At 33.4% G+C, this 16,309-nt stretch overlaps 1 protein-coding gene across 9 annotated transcripts in view; it reads right to left on the bottom strand.

Moving 5' to 3' along the window:
* The window catches only part of CDH18 (cadherin 18), a 1,132,251-nt gene that overhangs the window by 129,835 nt on the left and 986,107 nt on the right, over window positions 1-16,309 (bottom strand). The window lies entirely within an intron of this gene.

Below are 16,309 nucleotides of genomic sequence, written 5' to 3'. Positions count from 1 at the left end.
GAAGTTCAAATATAAAAGTGTGGAAACAAAAAGTGTGGAAATGTGGAATTCAACAGAAAAACAAGACAAAATGGATAGCCTATTTGTGAATATAGATAATTATTTTTATCAAGTATAGTGAGATATACAGTCATGTCAGAGAAAGTGAAAGCATTTATATATTTCTTTAGCATAAATTCCCTATCAGCTTCTAAAAAGGATTTGAGGTGGCTTTAAAATTTTTAAAAATCGAATACAGAATTGAAGTATGAGAAAGTAAATGTCTATGTAAAAGTAAACAGCATTTGTGAATTAGCATTAATTTTGACACCTAATATTTTAGGTGAAGACACTGATATTTTATATACGCCAGTGGTGATTATTGTTCTCTAAGTGTTTAAAACCAATTTATTCTTAGAATTCTGCTGTGGTAGTATTCAACAGGCAAGTTAATATTCAATTTTAAATCAATATAAAACTATAATTACTAGAAGAAGAATTAATGTGATTTCATGCAATCCAAATAGAAAACTGTATGTACACAAGTAGCTCGACAGATGGATAGATCGACAGATAGATTAGATAGATAGCTAACAATTTTAAAGCACTGTTAATTTTATACTCTCATTGTCTAGTAGGCACAAATATCATTTTTCCAAAGTTTGTCCTGATATTAAATGTCTAATGGAGCCGTTTCTATAGTGCTTATATTAAGAAGCATAACGAACATGTTTTTAATAATTGTTTTATTCACAAGTTTAAAAAGCTTATTAGAGCAATTTATTATAGAAAATCAAAACATTATAAATAACAGAAGTCCAGGAATCTTGAATTAAAATGTAATTTGATAAAATAATTTGTATCAAGATTAAATTAATGTTGATTCAATGCTATACAAGGATATAGTTAGACTATATGGATAAGTGAATGCACAATCTCTACAAAAATAATTTCAGTGAGACAATCATTTGTCATTAGTGGTACGATACTGAAAACAAGTCTAATCTAGTGAATGTTGAAAATTTTTTTTGTTATTATTGTTATAAGAACACTTAATATGAGATCTATCCTATAAACACATTTCTACACAACCCAGCATTGCTATTCATAGACACTGTTTTTCAGCAGATCTCTAGGACTTATTCATTTTGCATTATGAAAATTTTATATTTGTTGATTAGCAACTCCTCATTCACCTTCCCTAGTCCTTGGTATTAACCACTCCACTCTTTGATTGAATGGATTTTACTATTTTATATACCTCATCTAATTGAAATCATGCAGTCCTATATTCGCCCTTCAGTGACTGGTTGATTTCATTCAGCCTACTGTCCTCAGTATTCATCCACGTTTTTGCATACTGCAAGATCTCTTTTTTTAAGGCTAAATACTATTCCACTGTATGATAAACCACATTTTTCTCTACATTCTCTGTCTACGGACATTTAGATTGTTTCCACATCTTAGCTATTGTGAATACTGCTGCAATAAACATAGGAATGCTAACATTTATCTGTAATCTTGATTTCAATTTTTTAAATAAATACTCAGAAGTGTGGTCATTAGGTCATGCAGTAATTTTTCTTTTAATTTTTGAGGAATCTTTATACTATATTCTGTAGATGCTATGCAAGTTCACATTTCTACCAACAGTGTGCAAGGGTTCAAATGTCTTCACATCCTCAACAATACTTTTCTGTCATTGGCTTTTTTTTTTCATAAATATCCATCCTGACAGATATGAGGTGTATCATACCGTAGTTTTGATTTGCATTTCCATGATGACTGGTGACATTGAGAATCTTTATACATACCTATTGTCCATTTGTATGTATTCTTTAGAGAAACAGCTATTCAGGTTCTAGGCCCATTTTTTAATCAGGTTATTGGTGTGTTTTTTTTCCTTCCTTCTTCTTCCCCTTCTCCCTCTCCTCCTCCCTTTCTCTCTCACCTCCATCTCCCCCTCCCCTTCTCCTTTACCCATTCCCCCTCTCCTTCTTCCTTTTCCTTCTCCTCCTTTTCCCTCTTCTTCTCCTTCTCCTTCTTCTTCTTCTTTCTTTTTATTATTGAGTTGTTGGAGTTTTATTTTGGAAATCAGCCTTTTAGCAGACATGGCTTGCAAATACTTTATCCCACTCCATAGGCTGCTTTTCACTCTGTAGATGGTTTCCTTTGCTCCGTTAAAATTTGTAACTTGATATAGTCCCATTTGTCTATTTTTGTTATTATTGCCTGAGATTTGCGGGTCACATCAGATTAAACATTATCAAGACTAATGTCATAAGGCTTTACCCCTATTTTTTTTCTTTTAAGAGTTGTGCAGTTTCAGATGTTATGTTTAACTTGTGAATCCAGTTTGAATTGGTGTTTGTGTATGGTGTACAAAAAGAAGCCATTTACATTCTTCTGTATATAGATATTGAGTTTTCACTGCATTTTTTGTTTGTTTGTTTGTTTTGTTTTGTTTTTTGAGATGGGGTCTCACACTGGCTGGAGTGCAATGACACATCTCGGCTCACTGCAACCTCCGTCGCTGGGTTCACACGATTCTCCTGCTTCAACCTCCCGAGTAGCTGTGATTACAGGCGCACACCACCACACACGGCTAATTTTTTGTATTTTTAGTAGAGACAGGGTTTCACTATGTTGGCCAGACTGGTCTTGAACTACTGACCCTGTGATCCGCCTGCCTCTGCCTTCCAAAGTGCTCGGATTACAGGCATGAGCCACCTCGCCCGACCCATTTTTAAAGAGACTATCCTTTTCCTATTGTGTATTCTTAGCAACCTTGTCGAAGATGATTTTACTACCTATGCCTGGATTTATTTACAGACTCTACTCTGTTCCACGGGCCTACATATCTGTCTGTATGCCATTACCATACTACTCTAATTACTGCAGCATTTTAAAATATTTTGAAATCAGCAAGTGTGATGCCTCTGGCTTTGTTCTTTTTCAACATTGTTTTGGTTTTTCAGGGTCTTTGTCTTTCCACATATATTTTAGAACTGTTCTTTGCTATCTCTGTAAAAAATGTTATTTGGATTTTGATACGGATTTTACTGTACTTGTAGAGTTAAAATGTAGTGTAGACATTTTATGAGAGTGCCACAGATAACATTACACACAGAAAAACTTAATGCTTTTCCAGTAAGATCAGGAACAAAGCAAGGATGCCCACTCTTACCACTTATTTTCAAAATAGTACTGGAAGATATAGCCAGAACAATTAAGCATGTAAATAAAATAAAAGGGAACTAAATCACAGTGAAATAAGTAAAACTGTCCTTGTTTGTAGATAATATAATATTCCATATATAAAAAAATACAGGGTCCACAAAAAACAAAAATTGATATAACTAATGAGCAAATTCAGTAATGTTGCAGACATAAAATCAACATAAAAATTAGTTGCATTTATACATACTAATAAAAATTTTTTGAAAAAATTAGAAAAACAATCCCATTTATAATAGCATTGAAATGAATTCAATCTGTGTAAATAAACTAAGGAAGTGAAAGTCTCATGCACTGAAAACTATAAAACATGGATGAAAAATGGAAAAAGACAAAAGGAAGTGAAGGACTTATACACTGTAAATGAGAAAACATGAATGAAAAATATAAAAAGACAAATAAATTGAAAGACATTCAGTGTTGATGGTTTAAAATATTTATTTGAATTGGGTGCAGTGGCTCGAGACCAGTTCGAGACCAGCCTGACCAACATGGTGAAACCCCATCTCTACTAAAAACACAAAATCAGCTGGGTGTGGTGGCACACGCCTGTAATCCCAGCTACTTGGGAGACTGAGGCAGGAGAATCGCTTGAACCTGGGAGGCAGAGGTTGCAGTGGGCCAAGGTTGTGCCACTGCACTCCAGCCTGGGTGACAGAGTGAGACTCTGTCTCAAAAAAGAAAAAAGTTGATAAACTTCTAAAAACAAAAATGTATAATTTTAAATGTATATGTATAGATACTAAGGGTTGACACACGTGTTTACGTATGTGTTTGTGTTTACTTAATATTCAAGAAATATTTTTCTCAGCTCTCTTTCATAAGCATTGAAGAATACACCTGACATAAACTCACAGCAAAGTGAGGAAAACATTAGCTGTTAGTTTAACTAAACTAAATGTCCAAATAAAGTACGTTCAACCAACATATCTTTTCCTGTGTAAAGCACCCTCTTCTTTTAGACAAATGATCCCTTGACTTTAACCATATGGTTTTATCAAGATTTACCATTACTAAAAGATCTATCTTCCTTGATTCTGTGAATTGACATGGGAAGAGCATGAAACTCAAACGTTTATAGGATCCCTTTTTCCTTCTCACAGTTGATTGGTGAAGGGTAGGCAGCTGTTTCAAACATCTCCAAAAACAGTATATTTCTCAAAAATGTTGAACTGGAACTAGAAAATAACTTTCATCTCTCTTTGGTGGCACAGCTATGAAATACTAAGAAAAGGCTTTTGCCAGTGGTCATGCTTCCAAAATTCATGTTGAAAGGCCAAATCCAGGGGCATAAAATCAGCATCAAAGAGAAGCCATGTGATTTGCACTGGCCTTGAAAATATCATGATGTTCCTGAAAAGTCACATCTATAATGGGACACTGTTTTGTTCAACAAAATGTATAGACATATTACAAAATAAATTAGTACAAATTCTCTAAAATATTTTGAGACAGAGACTAGAAGGAGTCAATTTTTTTCGATGTTGAGGTCTCCAAGGTCCAACTAAACCAGAATTACCCACAATTACATAAACCTTCAAAAACCTGTCAAGTAGTTAATACTCAGATGGTAACACTAGAAAACCAGAGATGTCTCAGTTAACAGAGATAAATAAATACATTATAGAATTACTATGATGATAGCATTATAAAGAAGGTTGTTTTTACAAAGCAGATGGCAAAAAAACTGTTCAAATGGGTCACAAAAAACTCATGGTCCAGAAAACATTTAGGCTGAGTCTTAAAATATGAAACAGATTCCTGGTACAGGAAGATCATGTTTATGGGAAAAAAAAAACTTGATAATTCTTGATACATTTTAAGAATTGCAAGAATAGTAACTTCCCCATTCAATATGTCCCATTAAACAAAATGGAGTACATTCAGATTAATATTTTGTACACTCTTCATTGAGTTGATAATTATAATTTGTTCATTATGAGTCAACTTTTAGTAGGCAGCCTTCAAGGTGGCCCCAGTTTTTTATGCCTCCTGCTGTTCATGTCCTTAAGTAATCATTTCCTCTTGAATGTTGGCTAGATATAGTGGCTCACTTATGAAGAAGCGAGTTCAGCAAAAGTAATCAGATGTCTCTTACAAGACTAGGTTACAAAAAGACTGTGGTTTCTATCACAGGAACACTTTCTCATTCCCCCTTGTATCACTGACAATGTTGGCTATATATAGTGGCTCACTTATGATGGAATGAGTTCAGCAAAAGTAATAGGATGTCTCTTACAAGACTAGGTTACAAAAGGACTGTGGCTTCTATCATGGGAACACTTTCTCACTCCCTCTTGTATCACTCTCTGGGGCAAGCTGCCTGTCACGTTTTCTTGCAGGCCATAGAGCAAGTGACTGATGCCTGCCAAAAGCCATGTGAGTAAGCTGGAAGCAGAAACCAGCTCCACTTCCACTGAGGTAAGCCTTTGGGCAAGACCTCAACCCCTGCTGACTTCTACACTGGAATCTCATAAGCATGAACCAAAGGCACTCATCTAAACCATAGCTAGATTCCTGACCTACAGAAATTGTGAAATAATAAATATTAGTTGTTTTAATCTGCCAAATTGGAATGCTTTGCAACATAGGCATAGATAAACTATACATGCCTTTGCAGTAGCTGCAGGTGATTTGCTAATTCAAATGGATTATTTTTTTGTTCTTGTCATCCTGGGGCACTGTGAGTTATGTTGAGGAAAATTAAAAACCAAAATAAACAAACAAAACATGATTCTATTACACCCTTATTGCTGATTATTTCTCTATGACTTTATACTTTGATATATTTCTAACAGAAAAAAAAAAAAAGAAAAATGTCATGAAACACACAAGTATGCTATTAAATCTTAATATTTTGGTGTATTTATTTCAGGTCTCATTTTATAAAGTAACATTATTGAAGGCATAGGTGATGCTTCTAAGGGAGCCATTTGCGATAAGCAAATTCTCAGCTCATCCTCCTGGAACCATGATCATCCCCTTATATATCTTAAAAACATTAATGTAATATATTTCCACAAATATATATTCAAATAGTATAGTTATTTAGATTTTAAGTTAATATTAATCTTATTTATTTATTTATTTATTTATTTTTTGAGACGGAGTCTCGCTCTGTCGCCCAGGCTGGAGTGCAGGGGCGCCATCTCAGCTCACTGCAAGCTCCGCCTCCCGGGTTCACGCCATTCTCCTGTCTCAGCCTCCGGAGTAGCTGGGACTACAGGAGCCCACCACCTCGCCCGGCTAGTTTTTTGTATTTTTTAGTAGAGACGGGGTTTCACCGTGTTAGCCAGGATGGTCTCGATCTCCTCACCTCGTGATCTGCCCGTCTCGGCCTCCCAAAGTGCTGGGATTACAGGCTTGAGCCACCGTGCCTGGCCAATATTCATCTTTTTTTGTATTTTTATTCAAAATCATAATTTGAGTTGTAAATAAGATGTTGTATATAGTTCTAGTTCATTAATTAGAATGTAGTATTTATTTTAATAATATGCTACCAATAATCTAATCTTATGTTTTTCTAATTTAGAAACAGTCAAATGAATTTTACTTTACATATCTCCATATGCACATGCAGGAGAATTTACTTAGGCTATAGCTAAAAGAAAGGCCCTCTCTAGAGTTTTAGAACACAGCCCTTCCCTGGTTGTATCACTACTTTGCTAACATCTCAGTTTCATTACAGACTTATCTTTCACTTTTTTCTTAAAAGAGAGTATTGTCCGTAACTTGGTACCTCATTTCTATTCCTTATACACACACTCCAGAAAGGTACATCTGTTCTTGTGGTTTCAACATCAACATATAAACTTATGGCTTCCAAATGAATAGTCACATCTACCATATCCTGAGTTTCTGTTAAAATATTCAAATGATGGTCACCTCCAACTTTATGCTGGGCATCTATAGTCTTGTGTCTTTTTAAAAATAAGTAAATTGAAACTATTTAGAATATTTAAAATGTAAACCAATGATAATTATATTTTTAAAATATCAATTTGACATCAAAATTAACTTCTCTCCTCACTTCTCCAAAATTGTTTATGTCCATGAAACTTACAACTGATAAATAATTATGTTTAGTATTAAAAATTACTCAAGTTGGCAGTATCAAAGGACATCCCACAATGAACAGATGTGTTATCTGTAGTAAACTCTAGCTATTTAAGCCAAAGAGAAACAGTAATGGTAATATAACTTTTAGAATCTGGTTGTCCAACTTCACAGAATTACTGAAATTTGCAAATAACATGCATATTTGTATTTATAACAAAGGGTTATTTATAACTACATACTAATATGTGAGTATTAATGAAAAATTGGAAAAGACAAAATAGAAAAAAGGCAATTTGTTGTTTTATCACTAAAATAATTTTAAAAAATTATATGACTCAATTGATGTTTATTGCTTTGTGATTGTAGTGATAGCATATTTAGTATTCTACCATAAAATAACTTTAAGCTTTCAGATATAATTTCCATATATGTGTATGTACATATATTTATATATAGATAAATAATAGATACAACATATTCATACATGTCTTAAGATTATATAATGTAAAAAACATAGATCATGAATCTAGTTGATATAATGAAGAAATTGATGTAAATAATATCTGTTATATAATGGATTATGTGTCTTTTTTATAAAAATTCAAGTCATTTAACATGTATTTTCAAAATGCAAGAATTAATTTTTCAAGTATTTATATAGTAAAACAGATATAATGGTGCTTTACATGTAGCTCTGCTTTTACGAATATAAAAATATTCATATTTATTATGCTGGCCCAGTACACTCACAGTATATATTTTGGTCATCATATACATAAGTGAGAAAAGAACACCTCCAGTTATTATTTTAATAGTCATCAGCTCTGTGACGATATTTTATCTGATTTGTGTAGCAGTAAAGAGTGACTAAAAAAACACAGAGCTGGCAGGGCACGGTGGCTCACACTTGTAATCCCAGCACTTTGGGAAGCCGAGGCAGGTGGATCACTAGGTCAGGAGATCGAGACCATCGTGGCTCCGTCTCTACTGAAAATACAAAAAAAATTAGCCAGGCGTGGTGGCAGGCGCCTATAGTCCCAGCTACTCGGGAGGCTGAGGCAGCGAGAGGTGGAGCTTGCAGTGAGCCCAGATCGCGCCACTGCACTCCAGCCTGGGCGACAGAATGACACTCTGTCTCAAAAAACAAAACAAAACAAAACAAAACAAACAAAACAAAACAAAACAAACAAACAAAAACAGCCTCAATACAAAGGAATCCAATTCCCATGAAATTCCCATGATGTTCTCCATGTTTTCAGGGTGGGAGAGACAGTGAGCACTGGAGCACCTATTTAGCCATGCAACAGGGGAGCTCTTTAACTGTAAAGGTCACTTTGTTATGGATGAAGCTGAAAACCATCATCTCAGCAAACTACTGCAAGGACAGAAAACCAAACACTGCATGTTCTCACTCCTAGGGTGGGAATTTGAACAATGAGAACACTTGGACACAGGAAGGGGAACATCACACACCAGGTTCTATTGTGGGGTGTGGGGATGGGGGAGGGATAGCATTAGGATAAATACCTAATGTAAACGACGAGTTAATGGGTGCAGCACATCAACATGGCACATGTATATACATATGTAACAAACCTGTACGTTGTGCACGTGTACCCTAGTACTTACAGTATAATAATAATAAATAAATAAATAAATAAATATTAAGCCTCTAGAGTTTTTCAGCTGGTACCAGCTTTTAATCTCTTAAGCTAACTTACATCTACTGAGCCAGCTGTTCTCTAAAACACTAAAGTCAATGCTTAGGGTGACTAAGGGTTATCTCTCCTCACTCCTCTAAATTAAATTATTTTTTCATACTAGATACCTAATTATTTTAACAGTAAAATATCAATAATTTATACACTTGAATTTATTTTTCTGTCCTTTGCCTTGAAAAAAAGAAAGATAGTTTTCATGAAGGTCTGTACATTCTTGGCAATTATTAGATACTTTCATGACAAAAATAGAAAGTACATGGGGAAAATTTTTTTTCCTTGAATGAAATATCTACTACATTAATATGTACTATAGGATATGTAGTATTTTAATGCCTTACACTATTTTTAAATACTAATTTAATTATATTAAATTATTAGTATTATATTAAAATACTAATAGTATTTTAATGCCTTACACTATTTTTATGTAGTATTTTAATGCCTTACACTATTTTTATTTTTCTTATCTGGAAAAGTTAAATGTGTTGGTAGCACTTACGATTTAAATGCCTAAATAATAAAGATGGGACTTACATTGGAAAAATGGCAGATTACAAAGCTCCAAGCCTATACACATTTGAATATTTTCCAGAGTTTTTATAAGTTTAGCTCAGCTAGTTTTAAGTTGCTTTTTGATGTTTCCATGAGGGAACAAGAGCTTCATAGAAATATCAAAAAGTGACTTAAAACTAGGTGAAATAAACTTATAAAAGCTCTTGGAAACATTCAAACGTGGACAGAAAGCAAGAAAATACTCAACTAAGGAAAAGATAAACTCAAGCATTAAGTATCTGTGGTGTTTCAACTTGCTCTTGCCCCGTTCCCTTCCCAGGGCAAGGAGGTCTTGGTCTGCAGGAGGTGACAAGCCAGTTCCAAGATCTGTGCTCTCTAGGAAAAGATCAACAAAATTGATTGGCTAAGAAAGATAAAGAGGATTCTCAAATAATTACAATCAGAAATAAAGCAGAAATACACCCTGATTTTACAGAAATAAAAGGATTTTACAAGGAAGTGCTGCAAACAAACACCAACCACCGGGATAATCTATAAATAATTAATATATTCTTATAAATATGACTTACCATGACAAAATTTGGAGGAAATGAAAAGCCTGAATACACATACTACTAATAAGGAGAGTCAATAAGCAACCAAAAACTTCCCAAGAAAGAAAAGTCCTGCAACAGATGGGTGTACTGGTTTAATTCTACTAACAATTTAAAGGAGAATTAACACTAATTCTCAAAATCATGCAAAAAGTAAAAAAACAAGGAAAATTACCTAATTTATTTTATAAGACCAGCATTCTCCTGAAACCAAAAATAGACAAAGACACTAAAAGAACAGAAAATTAAAAACCAATATTCCTTATGAATAGTAATGCAAAAATTATTAACAAAATACTAGTAAACTGATTTCAGCATAACATCAAAGGAATGTACACCATGAGCAATTGGGATTCCTTTTTCCTGGAATGCAAACTTAGTTCAACATAGGAAAATCAATTAATTTTCATTTCCATTAACAGAATAAAGAAAAAAAAATCACAAGGTCATGTCAATTCTACAGAAAAAGCAATTGACAAAATTCAATTCCATTTTATGATTTAAAAAACATAAAATAGAACTATAAATAAAAGAAACTTCCTCAACATAATTAAAAGCCATATGTTAAAATCCCACAACTAATATTCAAATGGTGAAAGATTAAATGCATTTACTGTAAGATCAGGAACAAAAGAGGATGCCTACTTTTGAACTTTTATTCAACATAATACTGGAAATCCTAGCCAGAGTAATAAGGCAAGAAAAAGAAATTAAAAGCATCTGAATAGGGAAGGAAGTAATACAATTATCTCTGTTCACAGATAACATGATCTTATATTTAGAAAGCTGTAGGGATTACACAAATACACACACCCACACACACACACACACACAAACTTTTAGAACTAATAAAGCAATTCAGCAAAGTTACACGACAATGAATAATTGCAAAAGAAAATAAAGCAATTTCATTTATAATAACATAAAAATGATAAAATATTTAGGAATGAATCTAATCATGTGTGCACTGACAATGACAAAATATTGTAGAAAGAAATTAAAGACATAAATAAATGCACACTATTACAAGTCAACACTGCAAAACACACACACACACACACACACACTCCTATCTTTTAAATGGGCAAAGAACTGGAATAGATATCTCTCTAAAGAAGATAAAAAAATTAAAATTAAAAAAAAAGAAGACAATGACTAGTGTTGGTGAGGATATGGAGAAATTAGAACTCTTGTGCTCTGTTAGTGAAGCAGTGAAATGGTACAGCCATTATGGAGAACAGTATGGAGGCCTCTAAAAAAATTGAACATGGCAGGGCATGGTGGCTCATGCCTGTAATCCTAGCACTTTGGGAGGCCGAGGCAGGTGGATCATCTGCAGTCAGGAGTTCAAGATCAGCCTGGCCAACATGGTAAAACTCTGTCTCTACTAAAAGTACAAAAAATTAGCTGGGCATGGTGGCAGGCACCTGTAATCCCAGCTAATCAGGAGGCTGAGGCAGAAGAATCCCTTGAATCCAGGAGGCGGAGGGTGTAGTGAGCCGAGATTGCACCATCGCACTCCAGCCTAGTGAAGAAGAGCGAAACTCCATCTCAAAATAAATAAATAAATAGATAAATAAACATAAAATTACCACATGATCTAGCAATTCCACTTCTGGATATATACTTAAGAGCATTGAAAGTGGGGTGTTAAAGAGATATTCGTACACCCATATTCACAGCCACCTTACTCATGATAGCCAAAAGGTAGAATCACCCCAAACATGCAGCAGCAGAGGAACTGATAAAATGCAGTATACACATAAAATAAAATATTAATTATCATTACAAAAGAAATTAAAATTTGATACATCTTACAGCCTGGATAAACCTTGAAATGTTATGTTTACTGAAGTTAGCCAGGCACAGAGAGACAAATATTGCATGATTTCACTTATATAAAGTACCTAGAACAGTAAAATTTGTAGAGACAGAAAGCTGAATAACCAGAGACTCAGGAGAGGGAAAATGGGAAAGTACCCATTAAACACTGGGTACAAAGTTTTACGTTTGCAAGACGAAAAGAGTTCTGTAGATGAGTAGTACTATTGGTTGCACAACAATATGAATATACATAGTGTTACTTAAATGCACACATTAGAATTGTTAAAAGGCTAAATATTATTGTATATATTTTTTAACTACAAAAAATAAAATCAAAATGAGAACAACTACTAATTGAGCTGTTCTTCAGAATGAGAAAAATGAAGAAGAGATACAACAAATGCTGGGAATTTATGATGAAAACCTGACCAAAATCATAAAAAAGTGGAATATGTTATTACTAAAAAAATACAATTATCTTCAAAATGCTAGTTTTGCTTAGATTTTCAGTGTGTGAGGCTTAGATTTTCTGAGATATGAGGTAGGGCAATGTGCATTTTTCAACTTTAGGCACCGAATTGTTTACATTATATCAATAAAATCTTTTTGCATTCCAAATATATGTGAATAATTTATAAATTATATTCTAACTCATTAGAAGTTATTTTTTTTTTCCTTTTTAATTTCTTCAAGTAGTGCTAGAATAATTTATTCTGGTTTTAAGACTACACAATTTTACACAACTTAGGAATACAGATTTCACTGTGTAATAGCTTTGTATCTGGATGCACCATAATTTTGTATGCCATATGTGATCCTTTCACATAATTTCTTAGACTGCATCATAAAATACTAATGATTACGTAAAGTACATTTAAGGAAGGATGATATGATGGGAATAATAAAAAGACATTTGTCTCACTGAGGCTTGTCTCTTTTAATATACTTCTTTTCCTCCAGGACAGCATTGATTCTAGTTGCTTTTTAAAAGACCTTGTGAAAGGCCGGGCGCGGTGGCTCAAGCCTGTAATCCCAGCACTTTGGGAGGCCGAGACGTGTGGATCACGAGGTCAGGAGATCGAGACCATCCTGGCGAACACGGTGAAACCCCTTCTCTACTACAAAAAACTAGCTGGGCGAGGTGGCGGGCACCTGTAATCCCAGCTACTCGGGAGGCTGAGGCAGGAGAATGGCGTAAACCCGGGAGGCGGAGCTGGCAGTGAGCTGAGATCCGGCCACTGCACTCCAGCCTGGGCCACAGAGCGAGACTCCGTCTCAAAAAATAAATAAATAAATAAATAAATAAATAAATAAATAATAAAAAATAAAAAAAATAAAAGACCTTGTGTCTTTACTACAGTAATTTTGTCAGTTACTTGAATAAGTCATTCCCTATGATTACCCCAAGGACCTATACTACAAACTCTGTAATAAATTTAATCATTACATTTGTTAGAACTATTTACTATTTTATAATATTTACTTGAGAAAGTGAGATGCTTCTCGGGGAAAACTGACTGACATGTGAGTGGTTAGAAACTATGATGTCTGACTTACAGTTTGCCTGTCTTTCCTGATAAAATTAATCAGAGAGTTTTTACAATCTCCACTTTAAATGTTTATGCAAATATAGTTTATGCTGAGAATGCTAATTTCAAATTAAAACACACACACACACACACACACACACACACACACACACACACACACACACAAGTATTCTGAGATTTTCCTGCATTTAAGAGACTTATGTTGAATATTGATTATTAAGCATTGTGGTTGGCTCTATGTGCAATGTTTTTTAAAACATAAATCAAGTAAATTTACATGCTACTGCCATTTGCCATACATTAAAAGGGCAATTTTCCTCTATCAGAATCTTTACTGTTCTCAGAAACATCTTTAAAATTGTTTAACCCAATACATTCTGTTTCTATGTGCCAACATGCACTATAGGAAAGCTGATTATTCTACAGAATTTTTTTTTCTTCCAAGTAATACTATAGTGGAACACTTTGTTTCCTCTCATTCTTAATCATAAATAACACATAAATGCTTGAAGAAAGACTGTTGGAAATTTTAATTGAAACAGTCCACTTTTTAAGCATTCTTTGAAGGTGTACAAATTAATTTTAATGCCTACCTATAAGAATCAAATCATTTCTTGGAAATGATTTGATTTCTACCTAAACAAAATATTATGTAAAGGAAAAGGAATTATTCTGCAACTTTGTTATGGTACACAACCACATAGATTAAAAACAAACCATAATACCATTGAAATGTCATGACTAGTACATTTCTAAACAGACAACTCCTCATAATTTCAAAATATTCAACTCTAAAATCAGAATGTAATACTATTATTTATTTATAGCAATTACTTTGTCAGAAAGAATATGATCTACAGGTGTATGTGTCTTATGTAATATAATAATATATAATAAATTAATTATCGATTGTCTTTATAAATTAAATATCGTGATGTAAGATAAAAAATATTGTGTTTTTATGAGGGCTAAATGAAAATAAAATAATAATATTACTCATAAGTTAATGTAATAATTTCAGCTTTATTTTAGAGTTCATCCTTTCAATTTAGCCACATAGAATATCAAATTGATATAGAATACATCTAATTATCTTCCATAATCCTTCCATTTAAACTTAAGTGGAATGATCTTTCAAATGTGGATATGATGGAGTGGTATATCCAACTCTGCCATATAAAACAACTATAAATGCTGCACAGTATACAGAAAATGACTGTTTTAAGGCATTGAAGAGCAATTAATGTAGGGAACTCTGGATGAAGTATGATTCTTGAGAGAAAGAAACCATAACAAAACAAATTTTATATGCAAATACACTGAGGGCATTTTAAAATATGTAGTGCTAGGGGAAAGAGTCCAAGCAGAAATTGTGGAGCTTTTGGAGGCAGGTTGGAGCTCAGAGCTGGCACAGGGGCTGAGAAATTGAGGACAAAAGCACAGAGAAGAAGAAACCTCAGGTAAGTGATGCCAATTTTCTTGTGGTAATTGTAGACACACCCACTACTTTGACATGTGTAGAGGCGCAGAGAAACCAAGAGAATGTATATCTGGAAGGCAAAGGCGCTAGGCAGAGATTTCAGCAGCCATGAGGTACTGGGGAGTCAGAAATTAGTAAACACTTGAGACTAGTGGAGAGTAAATGAAGAAAGATCTAGATTCAGGAGTAAGAGTTACTTCTCGGAAGTAAGGAGATAAATAAAATAAGCTAGTGCTAACAGAATCCAACTGATTTAAGTAATCCACACTCTATATGTCTGCAAGAAATAACTCGCCCCTCTTTGAAAGATTGCATAATCATGAACCTCTGCAACTCCTTTATGTAATGTTCAATCAGTAATTCAAAGGCATGATTAAAAATGAGCATTGACTAAAACTAAGAAAGAAAAAATTAAAAAAGAAATGCCTAGGCATGATTATGATATTAGAATTCTACAAAAAAGATTTGAAATAAGCATGGTTAATATGTTTAAATAAAGAAAAGGATGGGGAATTTCAACAGATACTAATCATCTGTATCTACTACCCAATAAAAATTTTAGAACAAAAATATCAATGCTGAAGTGTGTACCTAATATATTTAATAGATGGGTTTAATTGCTGAATAAAAAACAGAAGAAAGGATTGGTGTACTAGAACATAGGTTAATATAAAATATCCAGGTTAAAGAAGACTGTAAAAAACTGTAGAATAATAACTATTATACAGCAAAGACAGTAAAGATGGATGTATATAATTGAAATACCTAGCTGACATATTTTGTAGAACTAGTAGAAGAGAAGTGAGAAAATGAGGTCGAAGAAATACTTGGAAAAATTCTGACCAAGAGTTTCTCAAAACTAACAAAAGATAGCTTAAAAAATCATTACAACAATAAGTCAGATTTTTAAAAAGTAAATACCTAGGTACTTTGTAGGTTAAACTTTTGAAAACAAAATACAACAAAGAATATCTTAAGAGAAGAAAGATGCATTAAACTACAATAAACTAATGTACAGTAAAGCAATTCTACAGTTGCTTTTTTCAATGAACAAGATGGTAAACAGCAAATTATATTAATAATTATTGAAACAGAGAAAATTTTTCAAACTAAAATTCTACTCTGATTGGAAATGCCCTCTACAAATAAAGGCAAAATTGTAAATTTATACAGAAAAGCTGAGAAAATTATTGCCAGCTGTCTATCACTAAAAATGGGAAAACATAGTATTTTTAGGAAATTTATAATTCCCCTTAGAAAACAATAATTCTAGAATGAAATACAGAAATTCAAAGAGAAATAAATAGTACCAGGAGGGGTAAATTATTCTTGACTTAAAAAATAATTATTTGG

This window comes from Rhinopithecus roxellana, chromosome 3 (assembly GCF_007565055.1).
Source record: "Rhinopithecus roxellana isolate Shanxi Qingling chromosome 3, ASM756505v1, whole genome shotgun sequence".
Classification (NCBI taxonomy): Eukaryota; Metazoa; Chordata; class Mammalia; order Primates; family Cercopithecidae; genus Rhinopithecus; species Rhinopithecus roxellana.
This window is presented reverse-complemented; position numbering and strand designations above follow the sequence as displayed.